General features: G+C 48.9%; 1 protein-coding gene across 5 annotated transcripts in view; it reads left to right on the top strand.

The window, feature by feature from the left end:
• LOC149354866 (rap guanine nucleotide exchange factor 6-like) overlaps positions 1 to 25,520 on the top strand; it is a 602,352-nt gene that overhangs the window by 367,907 nt on the left and 208,925 nt on the right. The gene's annotated exons all lie outside the window — the stretch shown is intronic.

Below are 25,520 nucleotides of genomic sequence, written 5' to 3'. Positions count from 1 at the left end.
TACTATTCTCTTGAATAAACTTTGTTTAAAAAAAATGAGTCCTACTACTTTCAGAACAGACCATGTATATACAGGGTAATTCACCTAAGGTTTTACATAATTTTTAAAAATAGGCTTTTTGTATTAGACTGGCTCTTTTTTCGGCATAGCATTGTGAGCGGTGTAATACATCAGATTATAGTGAACGCGTGCTAATTAGCACGCTGGTTCTAATAGTGAATAGTTAACTTTTTAACTGTTACCGTTAGGCTCCTTAATTATTGAAAGGCGTGTAGCTCACCGTAATCATTATCCATATGTGTTGATAATATCGAAAACGTGGTTACCTTCGGCGCTGTGGCCCAATTTATTTTAGGTATTTCGGCGAGTTACATGCACTGGAGAGGTTGCTTTGCCTGCAAGCTTTTCCAGAGCGCATGGATTTTGGCGTGATGTAGCCAAATTTTTTGGGGGCACAGCTCCGAGGCTAACCGCGTTTTGAAATTCTAAAAACTGGCATGTATATTATTTGCGGTGGGCTATATACACGCTCCTCAGTAATTAGGGAGCCTAACAGTAATAGTTAAAAAGTTAACTATTGAATATTAGGTAACCAGCCTGCTAGTTAGCACGTCTGAGCTGCATTGTGGTGTACTACACCACTGACAATGCCATGCCGAAAAAAGCGCTCTTGTAACTCTAAAAGCCTATTTTAAAAAATTGTGTAAAATCTTAGGTCAAACACCCCGTATAATCAAGTGCAATGGTTATCCTCTCTTTGCTCACCGTCCCCTCGACATCACTGGAGAATTTTAGACTTGGTGCCCCCAAGTGGTGCCCCCAAGTAGCACCGATTCGTCGTCTCCGCTACGCTGTGTCTCACTTCTACGCAACCGAAAGGCAAATTACTTCCAGATTTATGCAGCTACTAGGCTTAGCGAGTATGCGCCGTTTGTTCGCCATGGAGATAAGACATCTGAGATCGTGGAAAGTTCGAACAGATTAACTTTTTGTGCCCCCGAAAAGTGTTCACGTTCCGGTAACACATTGCTTTTTTTTAGTGTTTGGGGACTTTTATTTGGACGGTCGTACATACAAAATATATGTAATTGCGAGGCTTAATCATTGGGCGTTTCCGCCGAAATGGCGCTGCACGTTGCAAACAACATAAAAAAAAGGTGAAAAATATTTATTTGTTTCTGCGTTTCTTCGGGTTATACGCGCATTAAGTGCTGCAGAAAGTTAACCAGATGTATGAAAGAAAAATATTTTATATGTTTATTTTTGCTTTTTTAGCATTGCTCTTTTTGGCCATGATGACGCTGCAAATTGCGTAGAGAAAACCCCTATTCTAAATGTCGCCGGTGCGCGCGTCGCATCGTTGGTGCCCGCTATTTCCATGGGGATACCACAAGCGCTGCAGGGGTTGGCCTATTCCAAAACTGCCCGCTGTCTCCCATCGATACTGTCCCTTTTCCAGGCGACGCATTGTCCGTGGCAGAGCCCGATCAACCCGAATGTGGAGGCACGCGAACCTGACCTAGGCCGCGCTGCTCATGTATAGCACGACATGTCGCGCGCAGGACCCAGCGTCGCAGGTCACGCGATGGTGTACTTCATCCCGAGGCAAGCAGCTTTGCTGGAGCCCAATTTCACCCTCAGTGTGCGACTCGGTGGGCCATCATTATTATATGGCTGCCCATGGGCGTCCGGAAGGGGGGGCAAGGGGGGGCGGTTGCCCCCCCTTGGAATTACGGATATTATTTATGCACTAGTAGAAAACAACTACATAGCTGCCGCCTCCCCCATAACCGGCCATCGGGTGCACCCCCCTGGAAAAAGTTCTGCGGACGCCCTTGTGGCTGCCATTCCCCTCCGCTTTCTCGTTCTCGCAGAAAAAATTAGGTAGGCGCTGGAAGCATTTTCCGTTCTTTCTGAGCATGGGGCACAGATACGAGATGTCAAGAGTACCCGTATGTGTGTCGTGTTTTCCAGCGTCCACCCCGGGTTCTCTTTGTCGATCTCAAGCGAGAGAAAGCCCAACAAGCGGTGAAGGAGGGCAGCCAAACCCGCTCTCCTGTGCGCGGCCGACAGCTGTAACTAGACGGGGAGACGAGCGCATTCCTTTCGCTCCCGTGTTTGCGACGTTGCTCCTGCAAGATCTCGCTGATAACCAGTATTATGCGCTTCTTTCTTTCTTCCTTTCTTTCCTTCTTTCTTTCCTTCTTTCTTTCTTTCTTTCTTTCTTTCTTTCTTTCTTTCTTTCGCTCTTCCTCTCTTCATTTCTCTCTTCCTTCCTTCCTTCCTTCCTTCCTTCCTTCCTTCCTTCCTTCCTTCCTTCCTTCCTTCCTTCCTTCCTTCCTTCCTTCCTTCCTTCCTTCCTTCCTTCCTTCCTTCCTTCCTTCCTTCCTTCCTTCCTTCCTTCCTTCCTTCCTTCCTTCCTTCCTTCCTTCCTTCCTTCCTTCCTTCCTTCCTTCCTTCCTTCCTTCCTTCCTTCCTTCCTTCCTTCCTTCCTTTCTTTCTTTCTTTCTTCAGACAATTGCTTTTGGTATATGATATCGAAACCATCTTCTTCAATAACACTCGCTGTTGGGCTAGTTTGTTCGTTATGCTAGTTACGAAGGAATATGCGCGACAGAGAAGAATAGAGTCGAGGGACGGACAGGTCAAGGCGCTTTTCCCATCCGATTTTACTGATGGCTCACACATAAACATTTATAGTTTTACATTCGCAAAAAAAAAAAAAGCAGACAACCTCTAAAATGAAAAATGCAAAAAACAAAAAAGGCATCATAAATATTTACCTACGAAGCTAATGTACTGGCTAGTGTGCAGCTTCACCAAAAGGGTACTGGCCCAATCTGACCCATTTTTTACGAATGTGAAACGCCTCCATTAGCTCACGTGATACAGTGTCCTTGCTTCTTACAAGTGCACGCGTCATTTTTAGCAAAGGCGGGGATTTGCCGGACCGTGCACAGTGAACTGCTAAGTTTCGTATCCTGAAATTCCGGACAAGCGCGTTTTTTCAACAGAAAGTTGTTTATAAATGTAATTTTTTGGCATATCGTAAGACTGCACCATCACAATCAATATATCCGCATACTCGCCCTCGAGACGCCTGTAGTTTTCTGCTATTGTCAAAAACGCGCCCCATTGGTTTTCTATGGCAGCCTTAACTACTCGGTGCGAGCGCAGGACGAACTTTCAAAGCAAGATTCTGCTGATCATGGGAAAGTTAAACCATTGCCATCAATATGTTCATATCACTATCTTACAATATTCCACAGTCGCCTCAGAATTAAAAGTGATGTCCAGGAAAGCTAGACTTGGATCCAGTCCCCATTATCCAAGGATTTTTCATGCTCACGAGCGGCCAGTGTACACTTTCCCACAAGAGAGCGGTATTTCATAACCAATCCCTACCTGGCAGTCAGCGTAGCTATTCTCATGCTTTGTTTCGCAGAGTTGCTTTCTTTTCTCTTCATTTGTCTTTACCTGCCGTGGTGGCTCAGTGGTTATGGCGCTCGGCTACTCACCCGAAAGACGCGGGTTCGATCCCGGCCGCAGCTGTCGAATCTCGATGGAGGCGAAATTCTAGAGGGCCTTGTACTGTGCGATGTCAGTGCACGTTAAAGAACCCCAGGTGGTCGAAATTTCCGGAGCCCTCCACTACGGCGTCCCTCACAGCCTGAGCCTCTTTGGGACGTTAAACCCCCACAAACCTAAAAAAAAAGTCTTCATTTCTCTTTGCGCAGATGGCTTTTCAGCTTGCAGGGCGCCGAAAACACAACAGGAACTTTGTGTTTAGTGGACATTTTTTCCGTGATGTGCGCCACACCATGCGCGTACGGTACTACCTGTGCCCTTTTAATAATGATTTTGCTTTCTTTCCTTTCCTTTTTCCTGCTCCTTCATTTACGTTAATTTTTTTTTTTACAGCAAAGTTTCTGCGACCACCGATAAAAGTCATTTGTAGAAACCCGCTGATCGATGCCAGCCTGGAAATATAGGTGTTGCAACTTTGCAGCAGTGGGTGACAACAGGACTTTCATTCATTCATTCATTCATTCATTCATTCATTCATTCATTCATTCATTCATTCATTCATTCATTCATTCATTTTATCTATTCTTAGTTTTCCGTCTGTAAAACGAAAAGGTCAGGGACAAAAGGTACAGAGTACCTGACTAGGTCCCTGACTGGGGTCCTATGTCCCTTGAATACTTCCTCCATGCATATAGTTGCAACTTGCAAAGCTTGCAACGTGTGAAGCTTGCAAAGCTTGCAACTTGCAACGTGTGAAGCTTGCAGGTGAAGCATGCGAAGCCTTTGGGCTAACATTAGAAATGGCTCCGTAATCGCCGATTAAAGCCGCGATGGCGTTCAGGCTTCCCCGTTGCGCACAGCGCCTACTAGAGAGCGCTTGGTGACGTAATGTACGATGCCGGTACATATACAACTCGGAAACGTTTCCTTTCAAGGAAAGAAACCATCTCCATCGAAGGCAGCGCCCACGGAGCGCTGTATGGCGGCATGCGATGGCGCACAGCTAGCTGTGGGTGAAGGCAGCGGAAATTTGAAATCTCCCCGTCCATGACGGTATCACCGAGCTTCTCCGCAGTGCTTGAGTGCCGTGAGGAAAAGCCTGAGATTTAATTGTCGATCACGTCACCATTTTGATTGCCGGAGGGAAAAAACTTGATATGCTTTAGCTTCAGCCTGTATAGATTTGAATCTGTTAATATCATGGAATTCTCAAATTGTGATACAGCTTCCTTTTAAAGCCCCACCAAACTTGTCCTTGTAAAATGTAGACTAGTAAGTCTTAAAACTGCAATTTGTTATCTGCTGAAATCTCACATGTAAAGTTAAGCCCCTTTGAAACTGTCTGAATATAGCTAAAACTTGCACCACAGTTCCTTGTTCAAACTAGAAAGATCATATAATTATCTTAAAACTTTAATTATTTTGTCCTTATCTAGAACATCTAAAACTCCGTCAGTGCAAGAGAAAACCTTGCACAAAACCGGCGCCACACATAACCCACAACAAATGGTACCATTTTGCACGAACGCCCGCCGCGGTGGTTCAGTGGCTTTGGCGTTCGGCTGCTAGTCCTAAGGTCGCGGGTTGGAATCCCGGCTGTTGCGACGTCATTTCGATGGAGGCGAAATGCAAAAACGCGCGTGTGTTGTCTGATGTGAGAGCACGTTAAAGAAACCCAAATGGTCTAAACTAATCCGGAGCCCTCCACTACGGCGTCCCTCTAGCCCATGGGTCACATACCATACCACAGTCCTTTGCAAGAATAATACCCCTTCAGAAGCAACAACCGGGGCGCCAGGGTAAAAATCAAGCCAGGCCCCACCGTGATCGCTCAGTGGTTAAGGCGTTCAACTGATGATCCACAGGACGCAGATTCAATCCCGGACGCGGCGACCGTGTATCGATAGAGCTGGAACGCAAGGCACCGGCGTAGGTACTGTGCGATGTGAGTGCATGACCCCAGGTGGTATAGATTAATCCGAAGCCCTCAACTGTGGTGTCCTTCATAGCCCATGTGTCGCTTCGGGACGGTAAAGCCCATATGCTGAATACCATGCCAAAATTCAAGACGGGATGGGAAAGTTTTCAAGAGATACGCCAATGAATTTTGAGATATCTCATCATTTTCTTCGATACCTCGAAGATCCGAGGGAAATAGTTCTTGGTCGGTTTAGAATAGAACAGATCTTCAACGTCGATTGAGAACAAGATGCCAATGCGACTGCTGTTGTGTAGGAAATCTGTTATGTAGTGGGGGTTCCTAGTTTCAAAAGGATCTTTGACGCACAATGGGCTCAGATGTGTTAAGAGACACCGGCTGAGCTGTGGCTGGGCGGCTTAGCAGCCAGCCCCGATGCTCTTAATCAGCACTTTCGTGAGCATCGAACATCCTTAGGTAATGGGATTGATTGGTGGTTCACTTGTAAGTGTTGCAGATGGCCCGGAATATGCTCACCTTTGCTAAAAAAGACGCGTGTACTTGGAAGAATGAACGATCTAGTGAGTTGATAGACCCCTTCCACATCCATAAAACATAGTCGGATTGTGTCAGTACCCCTTCGGTGAAGCTGTACAGTGGCGAGTATGGTTCTTTTAGATAAATGACACTTTTTTTGTTGTTTACATTGCCATTTCGTTTACACAACTGCCTGCGTTTCTTTTTTATGCGCGTAAAATGAGTTGTGATTAGCACTTTACTCCATCCGTCTCCCTTGTTTCGTCGTCTCTTTCGCGTTACACGCATTCGTAACTGGTCACACAGAGCGGCGGATTAAGTGAGGCGTATTCGTGCTGCATCTTGAGGATTGAGTTCGGTCGCTTGAAACCAAGCATATCGTATCTATGTCTGCCTATCTCACTTGCTTTAGGCTTCCTGTTCGAAGTTTGTTCCCAACCTTTGTTATCTTTTGCTTTTTATTCCCGGTGCTTTTGAAAGCAAGAACTAACCTTGACGCGTAAATGACACACCCGGCGCGACTAGCACGAATAACACAGCAAGCGCGTTTTCTTGTTCAGGTGTCACCTGGCCAGCATTGAGCCTCGCTGTTTGATTTCATGCCCAACTCTTCGATCTCTTTTAGTTTACCCCGGCTTCTTTTGGTAGCATGCTTAGAGCACGCACGCACGCACGCACGCACGCACGCACGCACGCACGCACGCACACACACACACACACACACATTTGACTAGCGTTTGTTATTCTGGACGGGAGAGCAGTTTATTTCGAGAAGTCAGGCAATGGAGGAAACGGTAAGAAGTTTGGTTTTCCTGTGAGGAAAATTCGCACTGCGGAGTAGAGACGGCATAAGCAGATCGGAGGAGGTGCGGGCGTCGAAGCACTGGAGCCCTGCGGCGACACGATTCCCGCGCGAACCTCGCCTGATCAACCAGGACAGCCGTCACGTGCGAAAGCTGCTTGCGTGACGGCTGTCGACGGGGACTTTATTCTCGAGTCACGTCATCTAGGCGGTGCTTGTTCACAGTGTGCAACTTACTGACGACGAGCATATTCTATTCGCCTTCGGTCGCAGCCGGTGTTAAGCAATATTTTCTCTCAGCGGGTGGAAGCTTCTGAGAGAAAGAGGCAGAGAAAACGCCACTCGGACACTTCCCGGTATGAGAGTCGAATTTAAGCTCGCAAAAAAATTTATGGGACATTAGTTGCACAACGTGCACCGAGGGACGAGGGAATGGTAGACCCCACACTAATTATGACCATCCGATGTCATTCGGAGTGCGCCGCACGGAATGTTATTGCATTTTGGCTCCATCGAAATGATGCCGCCACGACTTTTAATCGATCTTGCCGGCATGCACCGCGATGGATTAGTGGGTGGAGCTGACCAAAAGCTCACGGGGTGGATTCCCAGTCGCGGCGTTCGCATTTCGGTGGAAGCAGTATGCAAAGACGACTGACATTTTGGTGCACGTTTTAGAAACCCAATGTTGTCTAAATTAATCCGGAGCTTTCCACTCCCGTGTGTCACAGCCGCTCCTTCGGCTTTGGCGCGTGAAAGACATTATCAACCTACGAGCGCCTCCTCATCAGTAGATCGCCACACCAGCTGAGCTACCGCGGTGGGTAATACAAGAGTCCTTCTCTTTGGTAATGCATTGCTTGCAGTTTTATGCACCTGCCATCGCAAGATTATGCAACGCGACTTTCACAATGAAATTTAATTTCGTTGCGTCTAGTGCGCATTGTTAGAGATTTGCTAGTGCCACCGTGTAATTCTGACATTCAATGACAGCGCGGAAATTAAGTTTTTTCTCTCTCTCTCTGATGTTGCGTGCGCATAAATATTTGATGGCGGGTGTATGCAGATACATCTCTTCCCTCTCTTGTTTCTGGTAGCGGTGGTGGTGCGCCCAGTATACACTAGGTGTTTAAGGGAAGCACGCCATTAATTTTTAAAGATACGGTTTTTAAGTTAAAGAGAAGCTTTTTGCGGCATAGTAATGCCAGTGTTGGATGACGTAGAAGAACGAGCGTATCTTTGTTCACTAGTAAAGTGATTAACTAAATTTTAATAGTTAACTTTTTAACTATTATCGATAAGCGCCCGATTGCAGGTAGTGATGGGCCGTTAGTTACAGCCACATCAGTTTTTAGAATTTTGAAAACGAGATGACCCTCGCCGCTGTGGCTCAACTAATTTGGGCCATTTTTCGCGCCATTCGAAAACTCCGCGCCCGGGGAACACGAAGCGACGTCAGTCAATACACGACACTCCGTGACACTTTACTAGCTAACATGATTCTCCTGTTTCTTGACGTCCGCGAACACTGGTATTATACTATGCCGCAAAAACTTCTCTTTGCCTAAACAACTTTTTATTTTTAAAAAGTAGGGGCGGTCTTCCTGGAAACACCAGGTATATTCAGGGAGTTTCGAGGTGCGACGAAAACGTTCCCGTGACATGGGCTGGCACGTTTCCATTTTTAATCTTTTCTTGGTCATCCCTCCAGAGTATTACTTTCTTCGCGTTGTGTGCAAGGTTCACCCGCTACAGAATGCGCACTGGCGTAATCCGGAAGGTCACTGCGAACGCTGCAGTATTTGTGCCTTGCACTGTATTGCAGGACGCTGAGGTGTACGTCTTGCGTTGACTACACAGTGCAGTGAGGCTGTCGTAATTATGTCTAACGACGTGCCGTGCGGTCGCGAGGTGGCGGCATCGATAAGAAACGCTCCAGCGTTTCGCGCAGATAAGAGCGCCATTACTGCGGTTGGTGCTTGCTTGCTTTCGTTTTATCTGAATCGAAGAGCATTCGTGTCGCAATCCCCGGAAGGCGGTTGGTGGCACTAGTGCAATAATTTATCATCAAAAAAGTCATGTATCCAGTCGCTGGCTGGCAAACGACAAAAAAAATCAATGAAAAGAAAGGAAACGAGCAAGAGTGCTGCCCTCGCTTCCCGTTGGCAAACTTAAAATCTGGGACGTATGCACTTACACCTGGGATTACGCGACGGTCGACAGAATTCGTCCGTATGACCTAGGGCGCCACATTGAAATACAGCACATAACGTAACCTCTACGGGAGCTACCCGAGCGTGCTGTAGCCTAACTGAAACACGGAAGTTGAATTTGCTGACGTACGCAGCACCTTTTTCCCGCGGGCCGCCGTTTGAAGCCAGGAACATTTCAAGCTTCCTCCGTTCGGTTAGCATATTTTTCTCTGAATGGGCCAGAATCGGTTCCACTACAGGCACTGCACGCAGTTGAACAGCATCGATACATGAGCCCCGCGGTACAGCATCTGTTCAGTGTCTATTTCCAGCGTCGCCCGTGCGTGTGGTACATAGGATAGAGTACCCCCGTTATGGCGTGCGCGAAGGGGAGACAGACGCGTTCGAATGAAAATGGGCGACCTGGATTTCTATCCCAGGTGGTCAGTGTACATTATGGCATATGTAATAGTGACGTACGCACGGGCACGGTTATCCCAGTATACGCTGCATATTGTATTGCCTTGCTGCTATTGATTTTGTTGCCTAATCAAGTGGTAAAAGAAGAAAAAAAGGTGGACAAAAGCGCACGTAAACATCATCGCGAGCGCCTGCGTGCATTTCACAGTAACAGAGGACGGGTGCCGTCCTGAGCACACACCATCGTTCGCAGGCAGTGGTTTCGGCGCACCGTTTAAAAACCGGCCTGAAAGAAGAACCGGGAGTTCGCTGCATGTAACGACTTTCGATTATTACTCGAGGCCGGTGCTCGCTTCATCGTGTTTTCGCCGAAAGTTTGCACACAGAACTGCTATCCTCGTCCCGCGTCACTCCGTAGTGCGCGCGTAACAGGGCCCTCTTGTGCGAGCGCCGTTTTTGGCCGAAAAAGGCGCCCTGTTGCCGTTGTTTGTACACGAGACACGCTACCGGCGACGCCTGTCAGCGGCTCTTCCCGTCCCGCTTTCTGCTCGTTATTACACGCCACACACGCACGCCCTCCGCTCGCTTCCTTTGTTCGCAGCATGGCGGAAGTGGCGTTGATAGCTGGGAAGTGCCGCGGCTTCTCTCACGCCGGCCGCTGCGAAACGGGTGGCCGGCCTTAATGGGGCGGCGAAATAATCTCGGGCCCAAACGCCGCCACTTTCTCTTCCGGCTGATACGGCGCCCCCGGCGGCCACCTTTCGCGCTACAAAGCTGAGCGGTCGCGACAACACGCCGACGTGTTCGCGCACGACCGGAGGGCCGCCGCTGTTCCCACGAATGTGGGCCGGCGTGCGCGGGTCCTCTGGGCATGTAAATGAGTCGTGTTGTTTCCAGAAATAGGCCCGAGGGCAGCGTTGCTCCCGCGTTCTGGCGAAAGCGTCGTGCGGCAGATTCCGCACGGTTGTTACCGTGTGTTGTACGAGTCCACTCTCGCTGTTTACGCGCCTCTTATACAACGTTACATCTTGTCGCATAAGGAGCGGTGGCGCTGCATACGTTGGTTAGTAGGACGATCTCCACGACACGCTTAGCTCGTCTCGTGCAAATATGCGGCGAGTGATTCGCGCCTACTGGCCCGATTAAGCCGGAGACTGTACCACCTGTTGCGCTAACGGCGGAGAGTGTAACGGTATTGTGCCTTCTTTTCATACGGAGGGAGTCTTCACAGCGAGAAAGGGAAATCCATAGGCATACAGTAATATGTGTGTTGAAATATTTTTCACCTGAGCAAGGGCCGGATTTAGAGGGAGGGAGAAAAGTGGGAAGGATTACCCCATTTGCCCAATGGATTTGAAATCTTTATTTTTGTGCTCACGAGGCACATGGGGGAGCCCCCCCCCCCCCCCCCACCTCCCTCAACCGCCCGCATTTGTTTGTTTGTTTTTTTATTCTCCTTAAGCCAATATGTTTCGCGCTGGCACCATAGTTGGGGTCGCCTCAAGAAGTTTCGATATATTCCTGTAAATTTAATGCCCACGTCGGCGCCCGTGACTGATTCCTTGTCATCATAACGACGTCCCGGAGTGCTCTGGGAGGTGGTTATCTCACAGTTCGCGGTGTATCGTCCGCATCGCTGGAAGAAATCTGTGCCAGGCATGCTCTTGTTTTTTTTTGTTTGTTTTTTTAGCCACGGTGTTAAAACAACACGCCAGTGTAACTGACGAAGGGACATCTCTATTCCTGCGTCATTCCGTACTCATGCATATAGTGTATCATTCGTCTCCGATGCGTCGATTTGTCCCGCCACGGTTACACAGAGTATGGCTGACATGCGACATCTAAAGTGTGATGCACGTTGGACATTGGCATAGAAGTGTGCTCCGATTTTCACGCAGCCACTCGCAACACGAGTCTGGCCCATCTTAATAGCGATCAGACTGACGTCGGAAGACTGCAGTCAGGCTTGCATGCGTAACCTACGCGTATGCATCCCATACGCATCTCGGAAGCACATCGGTTGCCAGAATTTCTGTACATCTGCTCTAGGAAGCCATCATCTGGACCGCGTGGCACACTCACTCTCCAAATAACTCCGAGTGCCTCCGCTGCGAACAAAAATCGATGCGGACAAGAATCTACCCAAAAAATCCATCAAAACATGCGTCAATGGAGCCACTAGGGGAACATCTGCCCTAATAAATAAGCGAGGGGGAAAATAAAAACGAAAATAAAGTTACGACCTTCCTGAACGAGAAGGCGGCGACAGCTGCATGCCGACTCCGGGTGCGAGTGCAGGCATGCCTCGCTGTCATTCTGCGCGCCCATAAATCTCGCATTAAACGCCGCCAGCGTTGAACGCATTACGCGGCGGCTCCTCGGACACGAAGCAGATCGCCGGACGGCCTGCATTTCCTGCGCCGCCTGGTCGCGTGTCCGGTGTCTCCGCGGGGAGCGAGTGGGTCGCTGGCACGCAGCGTGGCTGGCGGCGACGACAGGTAATGGGCATAAATGAGCCGGGAGACTGGGGCCAATCGATGCGAGAAAGGAATGCCGCGGCGGTGGCACGCACCTGGCCGCGGGAAGAATGTCCGCCGGGGTTTTCTCGCCGAAGCGAACTCTGGAAGCTCCAATCTTTTGCGCGGACGACCGCCTTTCGCCGTCCCGTTTTCTCCGATTGCCGAGAACGAAATGAAATCACCTGGAAATACAGCTGACGACTACGCCGCCGCCTCTGAGCGAGAGTAAAAAAAAGAGTCGCTGCTTGCGCAGTAGGTCGGCGGCCGGGCTGATTTTATTCACGCTTGTTCGCACAAAGGCGGTCGTCAGTTTGATGCGTGCTGCGTGTGCACTTTATTGGCTGTCGACTTTTACGCGCCCGCTTTTACGGCTGCTCGAAGAGATTTCGACGGCTCCTGTCTGGAGAGGCGCTTTCGCTGTGGCAAAAGTTGGACAAGTAGACTTGAAAATCAACGAAAAACTGCGGAGCACTTTTGCATAATGAATTCGGGAGACAGAGGCCCCTTCTTAGCTAGGGCTGCGGAGGCTCGAAGAACGAAATGGCGCACGCGTTGCGTGAACATGACTGCGGCATTCGTCGCGAAGTTGGACTTACTCGGGACATTCACCGGCGCGGGCGAATAGCGCACCGACACAAGTCAGCGGCGCCAAGGCATCTTGCTGCGGGGTTCGTCGTCTGCCGTTCCTCGTTCCGGCTCGCGGCAGTTGCATTTCGTTTTTCTTGCTGTGGAGTGTGGTAATGCGAATCAAGTCACTGTGATTAAATTTTGTGAAATTTTCCTCATATGAGAAAAGTGCGAGAGGGATTGTAGGCGCATTTGTGCACTAGTCGAAATAATCACGCCGCCAATGACAGAAGCAACGGTGCCGATGGAATGGACATTCAGGGGGTTATGTAACTTGCCACCCTGCTCATGCAATGCCTCATGATCTCGCGCGTACCGAAATCACTGGAGAATGCCAACATCAGAAAAAAAAATGCATAAGAAAGGAGGGCGTGAAAGACTGGAAAACTTACAGACCGATCCATTTCCTGTGCGTTGCTTAAAAAGTGTTCAGCCTACTAAGGTAACAAAATCAAAGCAACCTTGGATTTCACTCATGCAAGGGGAAGGGGCTATTTTTTGAGAAGTTTACTCGAAAAGAGACCATATTCACGTCGTCAGTCAGGTTATAGGGGTATGCTGAGAATGTTAGAGCGAAACAATTTGGTACAGCATCAGTATACAACAGCAGTCCATTGATTGTGCAGCCAGGGCTTGGAAGGAGCATATGTAAAGGCGCTAGGAAATATCTGTGCGGACTGCGCATAGACTATATTCTTCTGCAGCCAGAGTGATGAAATGCCAATCAGGATGAGTGTCAGGTGTTCACAGTGTTAAGTAAAGCAAGAGCTGGGGATAAAAGCAAACTGAGAAGGCCTTAGTAACTTCCAGTTTGGTTATGACGCTGACTTCCTAAATAACTCAGGGGAGGAATTGCAGCGCATGATAGAGGAGGTACCTAGGCAGGCAGAGCAGAACGGTTAGTCTAAAAATTAATGTGAAGAAAACTTAAGTTCAACAAGCTGAGCAGGGGAAAATAGTTTGCTGTAGGCAGCCAGGTATTGGGCCGCCTACAGCAAAGTGGTGAGGGAATGTACCTGTCTAGGGCTAGCAGTAGCCGCATGCCGTCACCATAAGAGTGAAATAGCTATAGGAGAATAAGAATGAGGTGGAGTGCAGGTGCTCAGGTCATGAATGTCGTCGTGCAAGTATCCCTCAGGAGAAAAGTATATACTGTAGTTGTATCTTGTGAGTGCTCATATGTGTGGCACATACTTGGAGGATAACAAAAAGGCTCGAAATTAAACTCCGGCCAATGCAGGGAGCTGTGGAAAGGAAAATGATAGAAATAACGTTAACAGACGGAAAAGAGCAGGAACAATCGTGAGTAATGATATTCAGGCTGAAAGAAAAAAGACGAAATGGAGATGTGTAGGACATGTGATGGATAGTCGATGCTCCCTTAGGATAAGGGGCTGAATATTAATAGAAGGTAACCGCAGCAATGCATGGCGGAAGATAAGGCATGTAGTTTTCGGGGATAGGGTAGCAGAGCTGGCCCAGGGAAGGTTAATTAGAGATCACTGGGGAGGTCTTTGTCCTGCACTGAGTGCTGATGGGCCTATGGGGAAGAAGTAGAAATCGGACAGCAACTTTCGCTGCCTGGCTAACCATTTGGTCACCGCCAGAATCTGATTGCTTCGTAGTTAGGAAAGATCCGGTCAACGTTCAATAGTTTACACGGGAGTGATAACAAGCAGTCTGTATGTTCTGTACCCTAATACCGAAATCACACCCCTTCACCCCCCCCCCCCCCCCCCCCCCCCCCCGCACACACTTTCCCCCATTCATACAACTAGACTGAATAAAAAAAAGTTGTTGGGGAACGTTTTTATTCTTGAGGTTCCATTTCTCGGCGCCAGCGGTTGATTCGCGCAGCTTTAAAGCTCGCTTCCCCGCACGACCGCGTCCATGCCGCGTGCGCGCAGCGCCGGACAAGCAGGGTGTCTTGTTTTGATTACACGAGCACAGCGCCACGCCGCGCCGAAGCAACCGTGGAACTGTGCCTGGCCGTGTTCGCGCGTTGAAGTGCAACGTATACAGACAGAGGGTTTCCTTCGAGGAAGAAGACCATCGACTCTGCCGCTCAGGCGGGAAGGCTTATCGCGCGAGCGAGTCGGAGACCCAGGCTGGTCGGACCGCGCATCCGAGTGCCCGCGCGCACACCCAAGAGAAACAAACAGCGGCCGCGCGGAGCGGTTCTTGAACTTGCGGGCCACGTGCCCTTGGTCGAAGCCCGTTTCGCGTCCTGCCCGTCGCGGCTGCCTCCTTCCCTTCATCGCTAGCCTGGAGGGACCCCTTCGGACGCTTGCGCTTGATGAGAGGGAAACGGCGCGGGCCCACAAGCGAGGCGCTGGGAAAACTCTGCGAAAACTGACGAGCTGACGAAAGTCTTAAAGGCAGACTGACAAGGTCCAAGTCTCGTGCGGGCAAGATGTTCTGCGACGCCAGAGATCTGCTTCCCCGCTTCGCGGGACAGGGTGAAAAAAAAAAAAAATGCGCATAGCAAGCAAGAACAACGCGAGCAGTGTACTTGCGATTGTCGTCACTTCGTACGCTACTCTGGTGCATCGAGTCATCACTGTGTTGGAGCACCGCGCGATGTGCTTTCTTCGATTCCTCACACCTGATGAAAGAGCATGGTGCTCGGCTGCTGACCCGAAAGACGCGGGTTCGATCCCGGCCGTGGCGGTAGAATTTCGACGGAGGCGAAATGTAGAGGCCCGTGTACTGTGCGATGTCAGTGCACGTCAAAGAACCCCAGGTGGTCGAAATTTCCGGAGCCCTTCACTATGGCGTCCCTCATAACCCGAGTCGCTTTAGGACGTTAAACCCCCATAAACCGAACCAAACCAAACCAAACCGAAGCATAGGGGCCGCAAGCACACGCCATTTCGTCGGACCGAACCTATACCTGTAGATCGTAAGAAAGACGTCCGAAGTTTTTGCCGTCCAAGAGACGCTTCATAACATTTTTGTGAAATGCCGTCCTGCGGACGAAACGCTATATGTATACTACGAGCAAGCGTGTCCAGTGGTAAACTGTGCTCCGCGATGTAGCATAGAGTCGTGTCCACTCTTGTTCAGAGATCTCGAACTGCGCGCTCCGGTGTACATTGGTAACATATGTTGCTGCCTTCTGTGTTTGACGCAATTTTCTGAGACATGAAAAGTAAACCACGATCCAAAAGAAAGATATCGTATATATTGTCTGGAACCCTAGGCCATTAATAAATGGCGCCGTCATTCTCTAAGCATTGTAACAGGGTTTGTTTCTCAGCCGTACGGTGGAGCCCTTACGACACCCCAGAAGACTGAAAGGTCTCGAAAGGTGAGAATTCTCCTTGACATACGCTGATTTAGAACTTAAAGGGTGCCATAAGTGCTCCGCTAAGAAACAAACCACGTTGCCTGGTTACTTTTGAAAAAGACGATACATGCTTCAGGAGGCGCTGAAAAGCGTGCTGGCAGCACAGACATTGTCAGCGCCAAATACTCATAGGGCCACGTTCCTGGAGTATATCCCGTTTCACCCATTCACGTGTCTACGCAGTATACGAACGCGCGAGGAAATCCGGTCGGTGATTCGAGAGCTGTGAGAATGATACCGGATTCTTTTCGGCAGTGGCCCACAAGGCGCAACACTAAGCGAAAATCGATAAGCGTCGGAGGATTCACTACGGAGATGGACTTTAAGTAATGTGCCCAAGGGTTGATATACAGACGTCGGTGTCATGCAGCTGTCCGTGCAGGAGTTCGAGTTTAGGCGGCACCCATGCCACTTTCGCCAGTCACGAGAGCCAAGACGCCGGCTTATACCTCGCAGCGTTCGTTCGCGCTTTTGGACATGGCGGTCTCATCGAAGTGGGGAAGTTCCTGCTAGATGTCCTGTTGCAGTCATACTTGGCATCATGTCTATATACATCTCCTTCCTGAATTCGGCTGACTTCCGTGAGCGCTTTTTTCCCCGCGGAACCCGTGTTTCCCACCCTCTTTCTTCCGTTTTTATCTCTCTGGCTTTGCAGGAGCCCAGCACTGTGACGCTGTATACCAGCGCCTCTGGGGCTTTCCGGTGCTTTCTCTTTTTCCTCCCGCCCCGAGGGTTGCCAGTTCGCCAGCAGGGTTTCTGGAACGAGCTCCCCTGTATCCACTGCCTCCTTTCGGAAGTAACACGCACGCCTGCGACGCGCCCCCTCTTCATTCGCGCGTCACTTCAGCACCGAGAGCGAGGCTAAACGAAACGGTGCCACCGGCGTGGACCAGCGCTTTCAATCAACTCGACCAAACGCAGTTCGGCGAGTCAAGGCAGTCAGGTGCGCTTTCGGGATTCTCCGGGGCCTCTCCTCCGCCCTGGGCGAGGGTGCAGTGCGCGCAGCGAACCGGCGAAATAGGGCGTCCAGCAGAAATTTTCCCCCGGCGGCACGGAAGGCCCGTGCTGCATCATGCACGCGCATGCGTCTGGCGCCCGGACGATCGCTCACTCGGAACTGATCGGTTGCGCATCTACTTGGGCCCGCGGACGATGTCATTCGCCGGGGCGTTGCTTTGGGCTCGTATCGCCGCCTCATGCGCACCGCGTGTTTACTTGACGTGTGTGTGTTTGCGTATACGTGAGCGTAATGCACCGGCGCTACCACTTCGCGCGTTATCTTTCAAGTCGGTGCGCATATATATATATATATATATATATATATATATATATATATATATATATATATATAATATGCGTACACGGAAGGAGGGCAGTGTCGTCTCAAGCCAAGGCGGCAGGCAGAGTGACGCAGTGTAAAAACTGCTGCGCCAAAAAAAAAGAAATGTACGTAAGGGAGTGTGACGCAGATGCAGTCGTTCTCCGAGTTATGATTTGCCTGCGGTCGAAGGAAAACCTTCTTTACTTTCATCGGCTTATTTCGGAACGCGTCCTGACGTCGTAAGCGGCGCGCGCCTTGATGCGACAAGAATTTCGGGTCGGCGAGAGAACACCCACGAAAACACCGCGCTGGAAACTTTGCGTCGCTGCTAAATAAATATGCCCCCTCTCGCGTCATCGCGGGTACGTCACCTCGAGTAAGTTCACCCTGCACGGCGGTGTTTTCGTCTTCGGCGCTTCTTTACGCAAACGTTCAGGAATGTGGCGTGCACCTTGCGAACGGAAGAGCTTCTACGCAGTTTTCTTTTCTTGTTTGTTTGTTTGCTTTAATCTAACTGGCTTGGATGGAGACGCGTTATGTGGGATACTTCGTCCTGCTTTGGTCAGAGTTCACGGGTGAAGCCCCGGGGATTCTGCTGCTCCATGCCATAACGAAACCGAGTAGTAATGATAATAATGTTTATTGCCACAGCGAAGTCAATGCTCAGACAATCGGGCCTGTCAAAATCAGCAGGAGGCTTCCGATGTCATGCCCGGATGCATCGGCAAACGCTAAGAAAAATGTGAACATTTCAAATAAGTACACGCGCAGAAAAGATTCAGAAATAAAATATACCATGTGTAACTTGCAAGGTAGTACATCCCGTGCGTACTTTGGAACCGCAAAACGCCAAAGTGTTTTTGACATCCGTTTAAGGTTAGGTTTAGACGTTAGCTTTAAAGGAAGATTATCGAAAATTGTAGGCACATACACACATCGCTTTGGTTTACCGTATCTTGTTGAACACCGGGGAACAACGTAGCTTTGATCGTTGCGTAACGCTCTGGGAGCTACCAATTCAGTTTTAAAAGTGTTACTGTAAAAATATGTCCAAGAACAGCGGTTTGTTTGTACAAACTCTCAAAAGAAGGAATACCAATGTAATTAAGTAGACATCTAAGGCAAAGGAATGCTCATAGTCATACGCAATGCTTTGTAGAATAGCGCTTATATGTTAATGCCACCGTTGAGAACGATGCACGAGCAGAATAATTCCATGCCCTATAGGATACAGTATGAAATAGCGTGCCACACTTTTTTTACAAATGAAGGCATGGAAGATTTAACTATGGACAATAACCGTGCAGTGCTCCGCAGTCTACTATGAATGTATGCGCCAAGCTTCTGTTGGGAGGTTACTATCGGAGTATACACCTAGATATTTTATGTAAATTACGCATTCAACTGGAATGCAATGACGGTCCTCGCCAATGTGACACTCTAAAAAAGAAAGTATTGGGGGGGAGGCTGCAATCAATACAGTTGTCTGCAACGAGTTTCTACCCTCCGTGGTGGCTCAGTGGCTTTCACGTTCGGCTGCTGATCACCACGTCGCGGGTTCGATCGTGGCCGAATTTCGGTGCAGGAGAGAACCCAACACCGGCGTTTTCTGTGCGATGTCAGCGCACGTTAACGAATCCCGGGTGCTCTAAATTAATTCTAAACTTTCCACTACAGCGTCCTTCAAAGCCCGTGTGTCGCTCCGGCAAGAAAAGAGAATATTTTCAGCGTGTTTCTGAAGCCTCATAATTTCTTTTTTGTGTTGGTCCACCGAAAGGTCGTTCACATAAAACCATTTCATCGCACTTCAGACTTTTTCTTGCAGTGAAGCAACTGCAGTGTTGCAGGAAATGTGTGTCTTCAGCAGAACAGTATATCGCCCGCGTACTGAAAGACCAAGCAGTTGGATACTGCTGACGTGAATTCATTTATAAATAAACTGAAGAGCAGCGGTGTCAAAATAAACACCTAAGGTGCAGCTTTCAAACTCTGTCGGCTGCCGGCAGCTGTGGTATTGCTGAAGACTACTACTTGAGACCAACCTAGTAATTTTTCAAAAGGTCGTGAAACGGTCCCTAAATCCGAGGAAGTGCAATTTTTTTTAAAGTAATGTTTTGGGTTTTAAAGCGTAGAAAGCATTCGCGATGTTTAGAAATAGGGAACAGGCAAACAGATTCCAATCAAAAGCCGCGTGCAACTCATCCGAGAATTCTTCGAGTACTGAAAACAGGCTGCAGCCCTCTATGAAACAAAACTTTCGATCAGATGGAACAGATTCTTTTTTTTATTTTTTGCAAAATAAAGTAATGCACTCTAGCATAATTTTTCTCTGCAATTTCGGGAAAGTATAGGTAAAAGCGTTAAAGTAGTCTGTAACTTTCAGTGTTCTCCATTTTTCCACCATTGTATATGGGTCTCATTGTAGTCGTTTTTTTTTTAATTCTCGGTATTACGGCAGTCTATAAAGATCCGTTAAAGACAAAAAGTAGTATGTTCTGGAGATTTCTGCATGCAAGGTCTTCTACCGACGGTTTCGATAAAAAGGCGGAAACTGTTATTGGTCAAAGAAGAGCTTTCCCGTGGAAAAAAAACAACAAAAAAAATGAATGCGTCTCGGAAACGCGTGAGAAGTGTGTAATAAAAATTGGAGCTCTTTCCTGAGGGTCACGAGAAAAAAGTGTAGTGAAAAAATTCCATCATTTTTGTGATTAATCATTGACCAGGTTTTGGCGGGGCAGCTAAACTGCTCTTGGAAGTATTACCGTTTGGCGGAACGAATAAGAGCAACGACTCTTTTTATTGCTGCCTTGTATAGTCCGTCCGAAGTTCAAGAGTTTTAGGCGAGCTTTTACGACGCTTCTATAACCGGTCCGTGGGAGAATTCTCCTGCGTAATTGCTGGATTAAGCCAGGTATGATGATGTCTTCGCTTTATGCGCATGACCCGTTTACAAGCTTGCTGAAATGTTTTTAAACTGTTGACAGAGCATAGAATAAACTAAATCAGGGGGATTAGACCCACACGCATGTGATTAGTGAAAGTTAGCGATTGAAATGTCTGATTTGCGCTGGTCAACTATACAAGTTATTACCCGCAGCGTCCGAAGTTGACCACCCCACCTTGTTGCAAGCAGTACCATCAAAGAAACGCGGGCAGCAAAGTAACAATTTGCTAAATGTTGAGAAGGCGTGTTGCCAATGCTTTCTGTGCCGAAAGCTGAAAGAACTGCTTGGTAATCTACCAGAAAAGTAGTTGTGGAACGTAGAGTATATATTCGTCTCCAGCTATACAGAACTGACCTACAGAGCTATTCCTGGGTAAAATTACTTCCATTTCCAGAAACTGCTGATGCTATTTAATGGCGGCCGGTAAATTGTAAGCAGAGTTAGTGATGTTAGCCTGGCGCCCAGCTTTAAAGCTAGGCGTTCTGTATGCGCAAATCGCATATCAATTTTAGATGCATCAAACGTGTCGCGAAGAAAAAAAAAACATCAGTGCCACGCTCTCTGCGCGAAGAACGGGTAGGAAACGTTGATCGGTAACGATTAAGCGTAAACAGATCTAGGCAAGAATCTGGAGCATTTGTTTCTATTAACACAAATATATATCTGCGAAACAAATGGCATCCCCTGCAATAATTCTGAACCCGTTTCAGTATTTGCGTAGGCTACGAATGTTAACATTAATCAAAGTAAATTTTGGTTTGGTTTTGTGGGGTTTAACGTCCCAAAGCGACTAAGGCTATGAGAGACGCCGTAGTGAAGGGCTCCGGAAATTTCGACCACCTGGGGTTCTTTAACGTGCACTGACATCGCACAGTACACGGGCCTCTAGAATTTCTCCTCCAAAGAAATTCTAGCCGCCGCGGCCGGGATCGAACCCGCGTCTTTTGGGTCAGCAGCCGAGCACCATAGCCACTGAGCCACCGCGGCGGCTCAAAGTAAATTTTGTGTCCGAGTTTGGACCGAAGCCAGTGAGAAAAACTTCGCCAAGTTGATGAAGCGGCGCTCATTTTATTTTGCCTTTTGTCCGCTTCACGATTCACTCGAAAACCTTGCTCATCTTTCCTGCTCATATTTCTTAGCAAACGTTTTGTCGCCTCTTACCCAAACCAATTTACTGTTTTTCTGTTTTCTTGCTGTCCTGTGAACAATAGTAGTATTAGTAGTAGTAATAGTTGTAGGAGTAGTTTTTATCAGCAGCAGCAGTAGTAGTGGTGGTCGAAGAGGTGTGACCTAACTGCACGATCAGAAAATCTTCCACCGGCAGGCCAACATGACAACCAACGTGCGCGGATTCTCATTAGAGCAGATTTCTTTTTCTGTTTTTTCTAATTTTGCCGTGGTTGAAATCATCCATCTGCTGCGGCTTGAAATCCTAACCAGGCCCTGCATTCGAAAAGAGGTTATTATCGATCCTTATTTTTTCGCAGACACTAGCACGCGCCGTTCGTGACGCTGAATAATGTCTACTACATTTTCCTAATCGCCGCGTTAATACTCCGATACCTATATTTTGCTGTTACAATAGCCGAAGGGAGGGGGGGGGGGGGGGGCTAGTACTGAGTGCAGCCAATTTGTTTTGCATTGCGCGTGCGCAGTACTAGCCAAAACTTACTAGATCAGCTTGTGATCCTTGCTGCATCGCTTTCCACCAATCGTGAGCGCATTTAAGATCTGAGGATACTGTGTGCGTCGCTGCAGTTTTTTTTTTTTTAAAATAAAAGGTTAAGAAAGGCTTCGGTGACGCTTCTCCCTCCTTGCCGATGAAGTCGTTTCCTGTGGCGGGGCAAGTCGAGTCAATCGTGCCCTCTCCCGTCGTATCGCCTGTCCAGCACCGGCCCTCTTGCTCTGGTGCTCGGAAGTATACGGGAAATTGGCCTCATTCGCGTTTCATGACGTCAGGTTTCGAATTGAGTCGATCATTCCGTCGCTCTTTTCGATATCGGAAGCGTTCCAATATTGGCTGTTGCCCGAGAGTGCGGCGACGTGCAGAGGACGAGGGCGCTGCTTACTTCGCGAGCTTAGTTTATTTCTTGACTGTGCCCCTCGACTCGCCGAATGTACAGGGCTTCCCTTCTTATAGGAATTTTGTTTTCTACATATATCGCTCATCCATCAATCTCTGAGTTGAAATTTGTGCACCATAGGCATGCAGGCAGGCCATATCTCGCCGCAGCGCAGTTGACTTTAGCACGGAGAACGTCTGTCCGATGTGCAATCTCTGTCGCCTCTTAAGTTCGACGCGACCGCTCCTGAACTGTGCTCGCAGCGCGGACTCAGTGTGTTGTTCTTTTCGGATCATGGGGGGGGGGGGGGGGGGGGGGGGGGGAGGCTGTTGTCAAATTAGTGATCAGGAAAGAACACTCACTCGTATGTACAGCGCATAGAAAGACCGTGCGAGGAAATCGGGAGACTCGGGCTGCTGCGCGTAACTATATGCGAGGCAGATTTGCACACCGCCCAGCGCAGAATATGGAGGCACACACACACACACATATATATCCGGGCCCTTTCGCGGCGGCGTAGTGCGGCGCTGCGGCCTTCCATCACCGCACGGCAGCTCTGCCGCCACCGTGCGATGCCTCGGCGCCGAATGCATAAAAGATGGGCTCTGCTGCGCGCCGTGCGGGCCGACGTTCCTGGGGCCCCCGCCCAGCAAGTTCGTCTCCCTTTCCCTTTCGCCGAGCGCCTCTTCCCGCGCGCGCGTTTTCTTCGCGAGGAAGGTGCGTCTTCGCCGGTGCAGTCGCGGTCACAGCGCCCATATGCCGCCCGAGTTTTGTTGCACCACAGTGCGCAGAGCGCGCGATCCTGTCGCGCACTGACAGCTCGGGGCGAGAGCTCGTGTGTTACTTGTGCGAGACGTCGGGGTGGATCGAGGAGTGTGCACTTTTCCTCTCACCCTTGCCTCATAACTGTGTGTAGCCCTGTCACTTGCCGTGCCTGTGCACACAGGTGCGAAAATTGGTACGACCGCATCGGCAGACATGTCGGAAAAGCGACTGGCAGGCGCTCGCGTTGAGGCATATCACGCCAGATTCGGCCTTTTTTTTTTTCTGTATAAAAAACACGATACGTACCGAGCGTTGCGCACGGCGGAAGTTATCGAATTTTGGCTGAAGCCCGGCATTTTTTCCTAAAAAATACGAATCAAGAGAGTTGCGATTAACTATAGCTGGAGGTCCCGAAACAGCTGACGATCGCTTTTCCAACAGAAACGTGCTTGTCGAGAGTTCCACGCGAATACCTGCTGAAAATCTGCCCTGCTCTGAAGCACAGTATGTATAAGGCATGTGAATATGAATTGGGAGCCGGAAGTCAGCCTTCACCAAGAGCAGAAGTGTTTTTGTAACACAGCTTCCGATGGTTTATGTATCCTCAATTTCTTCACCGCTGGGCTATAATCAATTCACAGTGGTTAAAAACTGAAACCATCCCCCAAGCCTTATTTATACTGCGGACTTCAGACTGCATGCTTTCCTCTCGCGAAAGCACTGTGGTGTGTCCGCCGCTAACATACGCAGGAGTTATCAGTGAATTGCGCTATCCACTTTCCTTTGAGTTTAGATCGAAACATTCAAGTACCAGCTTTGTATTTATTCCTTTCCTTCGCGGAGGGACTGCGCAATAGCCACTTCTAGATGAGAGAAAAAAAAACATGCTTGTCCTTCCTCCTCTTGTATAGTTTTGACAGTCAGCGACAGAAGAAAACGCCATAAACTCTTGGCTTTCTTTGTTGGGATATGGCATACTTCTGTTAAACCCAATCGCACGTCATACATGGAGGCTATGTGCGACGAAAATCCTGATATGTATCGTTTTTTTTGTGTTTTTTTTTTTGTTTGTGAGGAAAACGTCTCTTGCTTGTAGCCATTTAGTAGCCCTCTTTCAAGGTGCACTAATTATCTATCCTGTAAACTCGTGATGCTTCCTTGTGCCCAAGCACCGCTGTTAAGCGTGTTTCAGTCCGTCTAAACACCGTTCAGAGCGTACGCGCATATCGTTTCTTCGTACTTTCTTCGAAAGGAATTCATGCGCACCCTTAAGCTAGGTCACGGACGCAGCGCGCGTATGTGGCTGGCTAAATTAAAGCATCTAAGTGAGCCTGAACGGGCAGCGCCCGAGATGTCTGTGCATTAACCGGATGAGCCTTGACACGTCCAGGCGCGCCGGGAGTTACGCCCCGACTTCTGTCCTGGCCCCTCTCTGTCATTTATAACGCTCCAGACACGCGCAGATACTTGTTCTTTCGAAGTGAGTGGAGCATTTTATTACGCGACCCACGTCCGGGTTGTGAAGAATAGGTGTGTCCTGGTGGGCTACAACTTACAACGCAGATCGAGAGGGCGCAGTGGCCGCTGTGTGGTCGCAGTTGCATGCAGCTCCCTTGGGCACGGGTGGGATCTCGGAGGGATGCAGAAGAGGGATACTGCGGCGCGGAAGGGGCGAGCTAGACGATGTCGAAACATTCTATGAGCCGTCGCTTCATTCATACGCTTTCAGTATCCCTTGTATATCTGGTGTGCGCGAAACGATAGGGCTTGAGCAACACTTTTATTCGATCTAGTTGGTCCGATGTAGCTAGAAATGTGATGCATCTCCGCGGAAACTATTTTAATAGAGTATTAGCGCTTTGTATCGTCAGTCGTGAAATGTTACCAGAGCACGCTGGTTCCCAAAGCCAGCGTAGCGTTTCAATCGCATTCATGAAAGCATCAGTAACTTTGTGTGTGTGTATGTGTGTGTGTGTGTGTATGTGTGTGTGGGGGGGGGGCGTGTGTGTATGTGTGTGTGTGTGTGTGCGCGCGCGCGTGCGTGCGTGTGCGTGTGTGTGTGATATTTTGATTGCCCCTTCGCTAATGTTCCACCTTTAGTAACTGCTCGCGGCGCGGGAATGGCCATGTCGCCAAGGCTTTGAACTTGTCGAGCCGGATGTGCTTTTTTTTTTTCCAAGGCTGTCTCTGCAGATTGATGTTCTGAATCAGTTTCTTTTTCCTGTTTTGGGCCCACTGTAAGCGTTTGGCGCAACTGAGCCCAACTCGCGCTCTAGCGTCTTCCACAGTCGCCTGCTCGTGTGTCATGGAATTTAAATCCGCTGCATCCAGAGTAGTTTTCTTTCTCCAAGTAACGCGCAAACTGTAGCCGTTTTTTGCTAATTAGTTGAAGTTGCTGAAAATAAAGTTTAACGATAGGGAAGCGTAGATGATACATTCCAGCGTCCATACAAGGATGTATATCGCCGAGTTGTGCTGATGTCGCATTTATCTTGTTTGGCTTAGCTCATTTCAACGCCTGTGACGCACACCAC

This window comes from Amblyomma mixtum, chromosome 3 (genome assembly GCF_055824585.1).
Source record: "Amblyomma mixtum isolate Tamu chromosome 3, ASM5582458v1, whole genome shotgun sequence".
Lineage (NCBI taxonomy): Eukaryota > Metazoa > Arthropoda > Arachnida > Ixodida > Ixodidae > Amblyomma > Amblyomma mixtum.
The sequence above is the reverse complement of the archived record's forward strand: the minus strand, read 5'-3'. Positions and strand labels throughout refer to the sequence as shown.